Source organism: Caretta caretta, chromosome 4, assembly GCF_965140235.1.
Source record: "Caretta caretta isolate rCarCar2 chromosome 4, rCarCar1.hap1, whole genome shotgun sequence".
NCBI lineage: Eukaryota > Metazoa > Chordata > Testudines > Cheloniidae > Caretta > Caretta caretta.
The window spans coordinates 17,948,081-17,962,806 of record NC_134209.1 but is presented as its reverse complement, the minus strand read 5'-3'; positions in this window follow the sequence as shown (position 1 = coordinate 17,962,806).

The window sequence follows — 14,726 nt, the reverse complement described above, 5'->3', positions numbered from 1 at the left end:
GACAGGGTGGGAAGTAATATAGGAGCCTATATTTAAAAAATAAAGCCCCAAATATTGGGACTATCCCTATAAAATCGGGACATCTGGTCACCCTATTTGGGAACCTTTATAGAAGGTAAACACAGATGTAAATAATAGTCACAATATGCAGTAAATGAATCTCACTAATCACTTCCCCCACCTCGCAATGCATCTCTTAGTCCTTTTTAGCCTGAATAGGACAGAGTGAAATACCTGATGCCTTCATACCAAGAACAGTAACAACCAACAGTGTCCCTCAGCATTAAAGAGACTCCCAGCTTTGGCCAGTTCATCATGGAGCTGACGAAAAGCCAAGAACCCTGACACACAGACCAGTGCTAAAAATAACCGTGTAGATGATCTCACTCAGTAAAGCATACGGACTCAGAATGTGTCCAGTGCTTGCTAGTAGTTTTCTGTCAACAGAACGAAATGGCAGACAGTGACACGGTGAGTTCCAGGTATATGGCACTGACATGGATTGTTCAGTTTTCTTTGCTGGTAATAAACCTTTTGATCACATCATGACAGCAGAACATGGAAGGAAGGTTTTAAACCAAGACTCAGGGTCTCCCTAAAAATCATACTCTAGCTCAATCCCAAGATATAGGCTTGATGCAGGAATCACTGGATGACATTCTCTGGCCTGTGTCATGCAGGAAGTCAGACTGATTGATGATCATGGTACCTTCTAGCCTTATTATGTGTTACTTACTATAGCATATTGAAATGGCAAGCACTGAGTGTCATTTTCCAAAGTGCTCATCAACTACAAGTGGGGCCAGACTTTAAAAAACGCTTTTCGGTTCGTAAAATCTTCTCACCTTAAAGTCTCATATCTCAGTAATCTCCATGGCTAGCATCAATTGCAGTGTATCCCATTGGAAAGCTGTGAATTTCCCCTTTCCAATGGTATGACACTTTGATTTCCAGCTCTGAAGAATTGTAAGATATTAGACCTTAAAGCAGTCACTGGTCCAGGATTGAATATTGCCTATTCTCTGCCTCCAACTTGGAGTACAAATTCCCCATTTGTGGGTGGAGGGAGGAAGAGAGACTCATATCTTTAGCAGGTTGCTATTGTGTTTCTTTTTAATGGCACTGGTTTGAAACAGCTCATGGACTTAGAATAAATCCAGTGGAGATATCATCTCAGCTTACCCATAGCAAGATGACTCATGCAGAGGGCTGATTTGCAGTCATTTAATAGTTAGCTAAGGCTAAACTCAAAATGTGTCTGTATGCCTTTAAACTTTCAAACAAACACCAACAAAAGAAACCAGTTGGCTGTACAACTGCAAAGGTGCAGTCCAAGGATAGACCTTTGCCCAGGGTTAGGACTCAGCTCTTTTCCTGTCCCAGCTCTCCTACTTAGCTGATGCAGGCAAGCTAATTAATCTACCTGATGGCTCCTGATTGGTTAGTTCCTCCTGGCCTTTCTAGACCCTGGAGGACCAAAACTTGTTGAGTTTTCTAGGCTGGGGGCAGAGAAAGTCTGGTATACCCTGTCACAGTTGGATTAGTGGGCAGAGTGCAGATCAGATGCCCAAAGGTCAATAATTAATGTAATCTATTTCATGGCCCTGCAAATTATGACACAGCTTTCTACACAACTTATATATACATTACATTGAATGCCATACAGGTGTACAGATCACAGCCTTGTTCTGCCTGTTGGCAGCCTGAGCTTACATATCAGGTCCTGTCAAGGTTTCAGAGTCTACTATGGCAACTGCTTTAGCTGTGTTTGTCTTTCGTGCCAAATTACTTACCACAGAGTTGTCAGACGAGGACTAATATAAGCAAGCAAGTCTCTCCTCTCCATTATGCCGATGGGCAAGGCAAGAAAATGTGTTGTTGACTTACGCGGTACAGTCAGTTCTTCCCTGCTGGCTTCGCTGAATAGCAGACGGCACTTGAGAATGCTTCCCTTTTGTACGCTTGTAAACTTTGCAAGTGGGTGCGATATAACCTAGCACAAGTAAAGGGAAAATAGCTGGCAATGGAGAGCGTGGTGAGAAACGTTTCCTCCTTCAGCCATAAAGCTAGCTAATTCGGGGTGGGGGGGAGAGATCATGGCATTGCTGGATTTGATGCTCTTCAAGGTATCGGGGCCTGCACTGAAATCCCACTCTTTTCTGAGGTTTCTATTAACTCATGCCACGCTACATCTTAGTATAAGTTCATAGCATAGGATCATTTTTGTCCTTCCTGGCAAAGTGAAGTTTAAAATAAGATAATTAGGGGAGGAAAGCTGAAGACCATGTCCTATTTCCACTTGTGCTTCCAAGGAGGCATTGTTGTCTAGTGAAAAAGGCTTTTCACTGCAAGTGTGGTCACCTTGTGTGGTGGGGGGTACTCACCCCTGGAGTGCCCCTAGTAGTCCTAGTGAAGCAGTACAATTACATCTCTGCCTCAGTTTCACCTAGATGGTTTCAATACGTCTAATGAGGTTTATGTGTATTCAGCAGTGACCCTTCAGGGGTCTAGTTTATTTAACCCAAAGGTGGAACATTATGCAAATAGGCCTCCGCCCCAGTGTCTCTAGCTGGAGGGGCTGAGTTAACTTACCCCACTAATGTCCAGGTCCCCTTATTAGTAAGACCCTCTTACTGTGGAACCCTCTTCTGGAGTCAGTGCCTCTTGTCATCAGCTGGAGGTGGGTCTCTCCTCTTGGATCAAGGCCCCCACAATTTTCAAACCACGACGACTCTTCCTCAGAACAGCATATAATTCCTCTGCTCTGGCTTTGCTGCTACATGGTGAAGTCCTTCCAGGGTGACCAGGTTCCACTGAGACTTGGCAGTCCTATCTCCTCCCTTTTAGGAGCCTCCCCCACCTAGGACACTCTTCCTTGGTTTTCTTTCCTGGTGAGCCCCCCCATCAGGCCCCCCTGAGACACCCTCCCTTTGAGAGCTTTCACTCTGTTTCTCTCCCCAAGATCCTTTGTTCACAAGCCAGCCTCCCCTCCCGCACTGGGACTAGCTGCCTTTTATCACGCCCATAGTACTTCCCTGCCTAACTAATGGCGTCTCAAAGGTAGGCTCAGTTCCTGACCTCCTGAGAAGGCCAGCTACCATCTGACACCTTGGTTCTTGTCTTAGCTCTGTTACTGTCCCACCAGGTGACCTCACCTTTGTGTCCCATCCCACACTTCATTGGTTTGGATTGTGAGCTCTCTGCGGGCAGGGCCTACCTCACATGTGTTTATCCGATGCCAAGCACAGTGAGACCCTGGTCTCACTGGGGGTCTCTAGGTTCTGCTGTAATCTGAATTATAATAAAAGTCCTGGTTCTGACACAGACTTCCTATAGACTCTTAAACAAGACACTGGAACAAAAAAAGGCCCCAAAGTATGAGTTGATCATTCATTTATTTCTAGCATACATTTGGCTCAGACTCTGACTGGGACCTGTAAGTGCTGCTTTGGTACAAATAATAATCAAGAATTAAGGATAACACCAGAGAGGAAGTAAAACAAAATCCAAAAGCAAGGTTGCTTCAGTCTTTCACAGGTGTGCCCAATGAGGTAGGGCTTCTGTGGAAAAAATAGTTCGATCACACGATTAAAAACGTATGATAATGCATATCCACAAGAAGGCTGAATTAAGGTTGCCCAGGCAACCTTAAATCTAGCATTTCCTAACAACCAAGTGCTTGACTTTTCAACCTTAATGTTCTTTGGCACACGTGCATATACAGCATAATACAAATGTACAGCTGGAAGGGACCTCAATACGTCATCTAAATCCATTCCCCTGTACAGAGGCAGGACCAGGTGCACCTAGACCATCCCTGGCAGATGTTTCTGTCTAACCTGTAATAATGTACATGTCCTTGAGGGAAAGAGTTTAGCATTATTCTAAAAAGGATTAGATATTTATATGGATCACAAGAGTATCCCAAATTATAACAGTAAAAAATTAAAAATAAACAAGATCTTTGGAAGGGATTTAACCCCTCCTGATTCAGGGTTTAAGGCAATCGCTAACTAACGGTAGTGAGGAGAAAACTTTCCTTGGGGGTAGCCCAGAACTGCTACTGCAGGGTTTCTTGCACCTTTCTCTGAAGCATCCAGTGCTGGCTGCTGTTGAAGACAGGATATTGTGCTGAAGGATTATGGGTCTGATCCAGTCTGGTGATTCCTACAGGACTCCATTGTTCACATGCCAAACTCCAAAAAGAAATTTATTCCACACCTCTGCTGCATATAATATTCTGATTGGAGCTGTCTAGAGGAGGACCATTCCATTTCACAAGTTTTGAGGTGAAAAAAAAATAATCTTCATACCTTTTGAATGTTTTCATTCCACAGAATTGTGTCAAAACAGCTAGCTTTGGATCAAAGACATCAGGTGTTTGATTTGGGTGTCTCTCTAGTCAGAAATGATCAGCAAACCCTAGACCTCAAAAATCTTCCTGGAGAAAATGTTAACAAAACAGCATATTTTGAGAAAATGAAAATGATCAGCTCTAGCTCTGATTGAGTGATCTTCTTTTACCCCTGGTTCCATATAAATGGGGTTGGATCTTCGACTCCTTCTTCTCCATTCCACTCTGTCTTGAATTGGTTCCTCAAAAACTCCACATTTAATCAAATCTTTTTGTGTAACATCCATCCATCTAATTTTGGGCCTTCTTTTACTCGCCAATTCTAAGTTTAACATCCTATGGACTCTTCTAGTCTTGTTTCTGCATGCCCCCCAAACCATTCTAAGCCTGGATTCCCTTTGCTTTTTCAATAACAGGTACCACCTTCACACATCCTCTAAATTGTTCATTCCGAACATGGTCCACCCATCTTAACAGTTTCATTTCCATTGTATTCAGGATCTGCTCCTTTCTCTCAGTGTCCAGCATTTAGAGCCGTACAAAAGTGCAGGCCTGATTACCAGCTTGTATATCTTGCTTTTCAATTTGAGAGGCATTCTTCTATACTCTAATCACTCTGCACACTTCTCTTCATTTAGTCCATGCCTTTGCTGTTATGCTTATAAGTTTGCCATTGAATTCACCATTATCCTGTACTATGAAACCTAGGTAATTTAACTTCCGTTTTACTAATTTCTGTTGATTTTCATGCCATTTCTTTCAAGTAGACATCTCAATCTTCCATCTTCTCTTTGCTCTCTCCCATGAACACTGTTATCGGCAAAAAGCATGCACCAGGGTGTTCTCTGTCAGTGCATCAAGCAAAAAAGGGCTGAGTGCCAAGCCTTGGTGTCCTCCAACTCTGACTAGAAACTGTTCAGTGTGTCCATACGGCCTTCCGCCCGTGGTAACAGCACCCTCGTACATGTCCTGGATGCGTCTGATTATAGTCTACTGGTATCTGTTCCATTCTCATACATCATCAGATGACTTCTCTTGGGACATGGTCATAAACCTTCTCAAGATGTATGAATACTATGTGCAGGGTTTTCCTTGTTTTTCTATATTTTCCCACAGGCAATCTTAATGCACAGAGAGCATCCATTGTTGACTTGCCTGGCACAAATCCAAACTGATTGTCACTGACAGTTATAGTCTCTTAGCAATAACTTTCTCCCAGATCTTCACTATGTGGCGAATGAGTTTTTAATAGCATGGTAGTTACCACAATAGCTTATGTAAAGGATAGCCGGCTTTATCTTTGTTACATTGGGATAGACACATGGTTTTGTCCGTCCTACTCTGCTCCCATTTGTGGGAATGACTTGGCATCATTGTATTTCTATTCATTATCCTTACTTGGTGGGTGATGGACTTCCAATAATGCAGTTCTTTGATCTGATCCTAGTAAGCCACAGTCCATTATCCGCTCAGGATGTGTTCTAGGATGGAGGGTAAAAAAACGAAACGAAACAAAACAACGCTGTCAGTAAAATACTCCAGTGAAAGTAAGTGAGGACATGAAGTAAGGTTGCACTGACAGAAAGTGCTGGAGATCAGCACCTGTGCCTCATTAATCCACTCAGTCCCTCTCTCTCTCCTCTGTGAAGTGGTGTGATAACACACAGCCAAGATAAAATACATTTGAACTTGCTCTCCATGCTTTCTGGCCAGCTGAAAGAGACTCTCACAGCAAAACCCCATGGCATTCGCCTCAGAGTTTGGGCACGTGTTAGGTGCAGAGAATTCTTCTGATCTAGAGCGTGCACACCTTCCTCATATTGCTGAGTTATTTGCACAAGTGAAGTGAACGCCACCACTCAAGTGAGGAATTAGACATTAGCACGAGGAAAGGTTGCCCAATGTTGCCTTTTAGGATGAGCTGAAATGAAGCCAAAATGTAGAAAGTGGAGTTTTGTCTCTAATCCAATGCAGTGTCTTATTATTAGTCTGATTGACAAAGGGACTCAGTGCCTTTATAAAAGCCAGTCCAGTAGCTCCCTCCTCAGCAATTAAACAATTAGCAGGCAAAGAGTTTGCAGTTTAATAGACAAGACAGGAAAGGAAAGACAGGTGAAGTGACAGAACCACCAGGACACATAGTCCAATAAGAGAGCCAGAAATAGAACCAATGTCTTCTCAGTTCAAGGCCTTCCCCCCACCCCTTGACCACACTGCCTTTAATAGTCAGTCTTTCTAACTATAGATGATTTATGTTTTGTGTGACTTAGAACTACTGGAGCTGGCCTCATTACCAGGGCTTCACTCACCAGTGTGATTTGTTGACAATGACAATATTATCCCTAAAAAGGTTTGGCAGCTAGTGATAATGCTGACCAGAAATCCCAAATGTCACTCACTCACTGTGGAGACAAAGCATCATAGAGTGTTTTCTGTGGCGAACAGCACATTGGAGAGTGAGGGAGGGTGCAAGAACAGTAATCTTACACTGTGTGGGGTTCAACAGCAAACATATGGGCACTGCTATTGCAGAAGCTTTTGTGGACCAGTTGCCAAAGCTGGAATCCATAAGGGGGCTCTGAGATGATAGAGTCAAGACAGCAAAAGTTTGTAATGTCTGCAGTGCTCACAGCTTGGAACATGGCAGGCATATCCTGACGCTCAGCAGCAAGCATCCATTTGAGCACGAGTCCTCGGGAACATCATTCAGGCTCACTCCAGGCTGCACAGTATATAAAAGGGAATTTCCTCTGGCTGAGTCCAGATGCTGGGCTTTGGTGAATCTCCACTTTCATGCTGAGATACCTGCTAGAAAACAAATCAAGTCTAATCATGCTTCTCAGAGACACTATTCCTAGATTTCTCATGATGTCTGGGTGGCTCATGGAGTCCTGGGTTCTATTCGTACAGCCATAGAGTCTCATGGGTGGATCAAGACCTACAGAGCCCTACACATTAATTCCCTGACACTGTGACCCTACACATGTGATGTGGCCTCACTCCTGCTTGGAGCAGTAATAAGCCATCTATTGGGCTAGTGGAGGAAGGATGCCATCACCACTCCCAGATCATTGTCCTCAGGTAGGGTTGTGTTGGCAGGGACCACGCCCTTCACCCCAAGGCATTACGTTGAATGGAGAGTTCAAAGCTCTTGTCATGCTGTCTGCAGCCTTAGGCAGATGTAACTACACTGGGGTCATGTTTTTCATTTTTTCTTGGGAACATGAGGGTAGAAACTGACATTTTAATAATTGAGATTCAGAGGTCATGATGGACTCCAGGCAGAAGGGCCAGGGCAGGGGCCTGTATTCAAACGGTGGTACGCGTACCTCTAGGGGTACGTGAGCTCTCATCAGGGGCTTTGTGAGAAGAATCCTGTAATGCTGGACAACGCCTTTTATTTAGTCAGACTTGGCAATCTAATCATAGGTATATTATGACCCTATCTCAGATGGGGGTATGTGGTAGACTACATTATTTGGAAAGGGGTACACAGCCTAGAAAGTTTCAAAACCACTCTATGCCTTAATCCAGCCCTCAAGATTCCCATTCTGAGTACCACAGCAGAAGCCATCCGTTGGCACTTGGCTGACAATAGTTTGATGGAGAGAGGCTGGCTGAGATTCACTCTGTGGGCTGATGCTACTCCTCCTTGCCCTACCAGCTCCATAGCTCTTTCTGCACCGTAGCTTGCTGTCTTTACAGTAAAAGGAATCCTGCAAGTGCAGGATAAGGTAACCCATGGCAGCATGACATGAGGGGTACCGTACTGCTCTTCTAACCGTAGCAACACTCACGCCCACCCCCTGCCACTTAGTTCTTCTGGCTAATAGCAGCATTCAGTTAAAACATTAGTCAGATGGGGCACAAGTTAGGCCTGGCCATTGTCCCCTTAATGGCTGTGATATTTGGGATAGCCGGTTACCTGGGTGTCTCTCAAATCATTCCTTGGAGCGCTATAGAGCACTTCAGTTTGCCAGCCCAGCTTGCGGAGGACTTAGTGGCTGCCCCAGCCTTTAGCTCTTCTGCCTTGCAGCCACAAAGGGCAAACGTTACCCCTCACTAAAATGAACACTGAAATCACTGGCCTAGGTTGTCAGAGGCTGGGTTCTCGGCACCCAGAAATGAAGGCACCCAACATCACTAGTCACCCCTGCAAATCTTATGTGCTATATTGATGAGAACGTTGTTCCGCAGAAGGCAAATAAATAGGTTTAGGTAATTTTGCTTTGTTTTGTGTAAAATTCATAACAGGTCTTGTTATGTGTCTGTTTTGCCATTGTTTCATGACAGAAAATTGCTGGCTCCCTTTGTTTAGGGAAATGTGTTTATAATGTATTGATCAGTGTGGCTTATAGATGCCATGTGAAATACAGTCCTTAGAGGATATGGGTCTGTTACATGTCGCAGCCAAAGAGGTGGTGTATTTAGCTCAACTTGGTAGGATGCAGGCCTTTGGTTGAAGAGGTCCCTGGTTCAACCCCTGGTGTCACCCAAGATGATGGCTGTCATGTAAGCAGGAGTTTGTCCACATTACACAGTTTTCATAAGTACGCTATGGAGTACTATATCCATATCTCTCTGCTTGTCCAGACACAGGAGCGCATGAGGATTCAGAGTTCTACCCCCAAGGTTTTGTGAAACTCAAACTGCCTGTCATTGACGGTCTTTAGGCACATATCTTCCTAATGCTGCTCTCTCTGATATTGAACTTTCTCCAGCATCACATGAAACTAGTGATGTTACACTGCAGAATTAGCACACTGGGTTGTGATGCCTCTCATTCAAGAAAAACTGCCAAGTGTAATATGACCCATTGCCGCAGACTGACACTAATTGCAGTAACATTCAGGTGTAATTTAATGTCTAGCCATCTTCCAGCTGTCTAACATTTGTTAAATCATGCATTCACACTGGGGGAGGGTATATTGTGTAGACTGTCTGTCTGGCTATTGGTTTCCATTCCAATTCTGTTTTCAGTTGCTCACATAGAATAACAGAGTTAGAAGGGACCTCAGGAGGCCATCCAGTCCAACCCCCTGCTCAAAGCAGGACCAATCCCCAATTTTTGCCCCAGATCCCCAAATGGCCCCCTCAAAGATTGAACTCGCAACCCTGGGTTTAGCAGGCCAATGCTCAAACCACTGAGCTATCCCTTCCCCCTTTTATCAGCTGATATTTCCCTTGCTTGGTCTCTGCCTGTAAGTGACTAAATCTTGAAAAATGTTGGAACAAAACAAGTTTTGCCATTTGGGGCACAAAAATAAATTAATAAAACCCCACAATCTCACAACTGGAGAGAAGGTTCACATGAGGCCCAAGATGAACAAAACCAAACCCACTCTGCTTTTCCTGATTTATGCACATGATTCTTGTTGAACTAGCAGGTGGTAAACCAGCAAAATCCCTGCCCCCTTCCCTTAATACAAATTACGAATCTGTGAACCCCCAGCAAACACTGCTTAATCAAATGGGTATTTTTGCATCTAAACCCCATTGGGGTAAGCTCCAGTTGATTGCCTCCACTCAGCATGGTGCTTACAGCTCCAAGTCTGAAATCCCCTGCTACATTTACCCCTCCACATACCCCATGTCAATGCTGGCATGATAGGGTCTTCTGGTAGGACCACCAGTGAAGCCAGCTGTGACAGAGAGTTGGCACCATCTCCAGTGGACACCATATTATCAAACACCCAGTCGCTGAGCCCTGCTGCTGATGCATGTGGGGCTAGATCCTCAGCTTCTCCAGAGCATTACCAGTACAGCTGAGAATGAAAAAGATGGCTATGCACTACTTTCATATTGCCCGGATACCCCAAACTATGGGGAGCTGGTTCAGCCGCAAGCATAACTTAGAGCAGCCTCATGGTTGGTCTATGTTATGCAGCCACCATGTTCCAACTGCGTGCCTTTCTCCCCAGACATGATACCTACCCTTTGGCAGCTGTATCCTTGGTTTCAATGGAGCCGATTTAAGCCAGTACTGAGTGCTTTAGAAAAATCCCACCCTGAAGGGTAGGGTGGTGTGTGTGTGTGTGTGTGTGTGTGTGTGTGTGTGTGTGTGTGTGTAAAAGTATATACAATTTAGCCATTCCATATAAAAAAGCTATGGTGAAAATTGCATGGTTAAGCACTTGAAAGTTAGAAAACACCAAGGCATTGTACAAACATATTACAATGCAGTCTTTAATTACATAATCAAATACTAGTGCTTAAATAACACTCGAAAATATTATATACCATTTTATGCAACTTTGACTATATGGTATGTAGCATCTTGTGATAGTGTATATGCCTCTGTGTAGACAAGATTCAAGTAGCTATGCACATGTACACATTCCTATTTTGATTGTTTCAAAAGAGGATCCTAGTTGTAAAGAATCAACCCACAGAACAGAATCAACAGCATTTTTAAAGTCATTAACCCAATAGGCATACTCACGCCTCAGCTCCTGGCCATGTCAAGTACAGGGGCACACAAGCAATTTATAGCCAGCATTTTCAAATTGAGTGCATCAAGTCAGGCACTTAAAATACATATGTAGGCACGTGAATAAAAGGGACATAATTTACATAAAGACTGAGCACACACAACTTACACCAAAATTAATGGCAGGGTCTTGGAAGATGAGGCCCTTGGTTAGTTGCTGAGATATTAATTTGGGTGCCTGCCTAGCTTTAGGCTGGCATGGGAACAGCCATAATTTGGCCAGTGGAATCTCTCCCGCTGGAACGTAGCTCATTTAATTTAATTTAATTTAATTTCATTTCAGGGGCTCTCTCTAATCAAGATTCCTGTGGGAAAGGAGGAATTCTACAGATTGCAATGTCGGTGATAAACCAGTGATGGGTGAGCTATTGCCGACAGGAGCTCTGAGTGACAGAGATGCTGCATTAACAGCCAAAATACTGTAGACCAATAGGAAATTTCCTTCGCTCCAGAAGGCGGAAAATACCAGTACAAAATATTAGCAGATATTATTAATTGTGGCAGTAGCACCCAGAGGCCATAAATGAGATCATTGCCCCAGTGTGTGAGACACCATTCAAAGACACAGTTAGAAACAACTCTTCCCCAAGGATCTAACTATCTTCATAGACGAGACAATGGATGGGAGGGGAAACTGGTAGGAAGCGAATTGCCCAAGGCCCCAGGCAGGTCAGTGGCAAAGCCAGGACAGGGCAGGTCTCCTAAGTCTCAGTGTACAGCCCTAGACATTCAACCCTGCTGCCTTTTTCCAAATGCTTCTTGCTAGATACATATTTGTTTCTTGCAAGGAAGCATATTAGAAGGCTGAAAAAGGTCAAAACGCTGACATCCCTTTCATGTGTAAAATCTCAAATTGTTCCATCAGCCTGAACCTGTGGTCTATATACTGCCCTGCTGCACAGAGGGGAGCAGACCCACCTGGAAAGCTGCATAAAAGCGTGTGTTGCCCAAGGGCCAAGTGGGGAAAGCAAGCAGGGCCAGGCTTTGACAGCAGAGGCGACAGTCAGCACGCTCCTTCCAAACACTGGCAGCAGGAGAAATTGTAGAGACTGGAAGCTGGTGGAAGCAGCTTCGATTCCCACGATGTGCTCTTTGGCTTTTCCCAGAGTTCCAGAATGAACTGGGATCAGTGGCTGCCAAACCATCGTGCCATACAATGGTAATATCGACTAATATTGGCACAATCTCTCCACAGAACTGCTTGGGTTCCACGGGGTTGGGGACATTCCCTTTGAGGCCTCTGATCTTTCTTCAGTCCCCACCCACACCAGCCTTTGGATAGGGAGCATGTGCGTGTACTGCACTGCCAATGCAGATGTCGAATTTGGCTGTTAATCCCCCACCCCCATGTGCACTTCTGCACAGGAGGGAACCATATGGGCCTAACTATTTTACATCAAAGCCAGTGGTAAAAGACAAAGATGAAATTTAAAGGGTCAGCACAGTCCTTGACACATGAGTGGCCAATTAGCTGCTTACTGTATGCCAGCTCCCTTTTAAATCTCGGGTTATCATCTACTCGCCCTATCTTTGATTATTTTTGGAAGAGTAGCTCTCACCCACCTTGTACATAAGTGCTTTGCTTTCCATCCATCAGTCCCCACTCACTGCTATCAAGGGTGCTCTGTTCCAAGCCCTACACCCATGAGTTAAGAGGAAAAGAAGGAGATCAGATCCTCAACTGGTGCAACTCAGTATAGCTCCATTGCCTTTAAGGGTGCTGTGCCAATGTACACCAGATCTGGCCTGATCCAATTTGCCACCAAAAACTTTGATATCCTATAACATTTGCTTACCTTACCGCCAACAGAGTGTTGAAGTAATATGAATACAAAACATCTGTAGATGTTTTATTTACTTGAAATGGATTCTGATCGACTACTGTTCATTTGTCAATATCAGATAATAAAATTATGTCATTTAAATGTATCCAGGAAGTGAAAGATTTTTTTCAATATAAGCATCATAGGTTTTATTGTTATACTTTTAAAGCTTTGTATTTCATTTTAAAATGTAACCACATATGTTGTTACACGGTGTTTGCTATTCCAGTACGTGCATCTGATCTAGTAATTATTGTCGTTATTCTTTCATACGTCTGTCATTTTCAATGCAATTAATAAACAGCTATACATTTGTTAAGATATATTTTGTATTTCATAGATTGAGAGATTTTAAGGCCAGAAGGGATGACTAGCTTGTTTAGTCTGACCTCTATAAAAAAGGCGTAGAATTTCTTCCAATTATCCCCATATTGAGCTCCATAACTTGTGTTTGACTAAAGCTTATCTTCCAGAAAGCCAGACAGTCTTCACTGTATGTTCCTCTGGGATGTTTACTTTTCTACATTTTCATTTAACCCAATCCAGTTAACACCAATCTGTCTGCTTCCAAGTGATGTAAACAGTTAGACTAAATTTGATCAGATTTGTCCATATTTCTTTTACTTGGCATACCGGCTACTCTGTGGTTGTAGTTTATGTCGTACCTATTATCTGGTTTCTGAGCTGAACGGTGGACCTCTTCATCTATCGTAACGTAATTTTCTGTTTGGCTAAGAACAGAAAAATATCATTTTTGTAGATTTTTTGGGGGGGAGGAAGGCACTTGGATACTACTGTGCTGAGTGCTAAATATAAGAACTAGATAGGTAGGTAGATAAACCTAAGGATATTTTTTTTTCCAGATTATCTCTTTCTATAAGCTTTAGGCTATGTCTACATTTGGAGCTAGGAGTGTGATTCCCAGTTCATGTAGACATACTTCTGCTAGTTCTCATCCAGCTACCATGCTAACAATAATAGTGTAATAGGTTAGCACAGGAAGTAGTGAGTGACAGCATAGGTTCGCCATACTGGGTATGTAACCAGGTTCTGGCGGATTTGTACTCAACCCAGCTAGACTGTGTGCTGCCCTGGTTACACTACTATTTTAGCACACTAGCTCGATGAGAGCTAGCACAAGGATGCCTACACAAGCTGGGAATCACACCTCCACTCTTAGAATTCTCCAGTTCAGTTATAGGCTGAAATTCCTTGTCAACAATATCTGATAGTATGGGTGATATCCTGGCCCCATTAAATCAATGGCAAAACACTGATTGACTTCAGTGGGGGCTAAGATTTAATCCTATATTTATAACCTCCACCCAAAATCACTTGTATCTGCATTCCAAAATCAAGGGCCTTATCCAAAGTTCATTGAAGTAAATGGGAGACTCTCTATTGGCCACAAAACTGCTTTAGCAATTAAAATGGGTTTTGTACGAGGCCCCAGGTGCAGAAAGGTGCCATGACACATCCATGTATGACATCTGGGGTATTACTACCTTTCTTCTGCTTTGATTCAGGTTAACCTCCATAGTCATATCATCCAGGGGTAGGATCACATAATAGATCAAGTAGTATCTCTTGTTAATGTATATAGTCTTGTTATCCATACCTATATTTTGCTATTGTGTGTGCTCATTCTGTTTCCATTGAAGTCAAGCCATTAATTTCCATGGGAGGAGGTTTAGGCCCTATTTATTCAGTTTTGTAGTCCCATATCTCTTTCCGATTTGGCTGTAACTGGTCAGGTGAGATCAGCATTATAAAAGGAAAATAACTTTTACAGGTCTGATCCTGCAAATACTTATGTATATGCTTAACTTTATGTACCGTGGATTGTCGTAGTCAAGCCAGTTGGATTACTCACACATGTAAAGATAAGCGTGTGCATAAGTTTCTGCAAGATCAGGGCCTTAGCCTAAACATTTTATTTTTGGTATCTTTGCCACTGTCAATGTATGAATTTTAACGCATTCTCCTTTCCATTCTGGTGATTTCCCAGATATTGCAGAGTGCTTCTTTGTATTCAGCAAAATAATTGGTTGACTGCTAA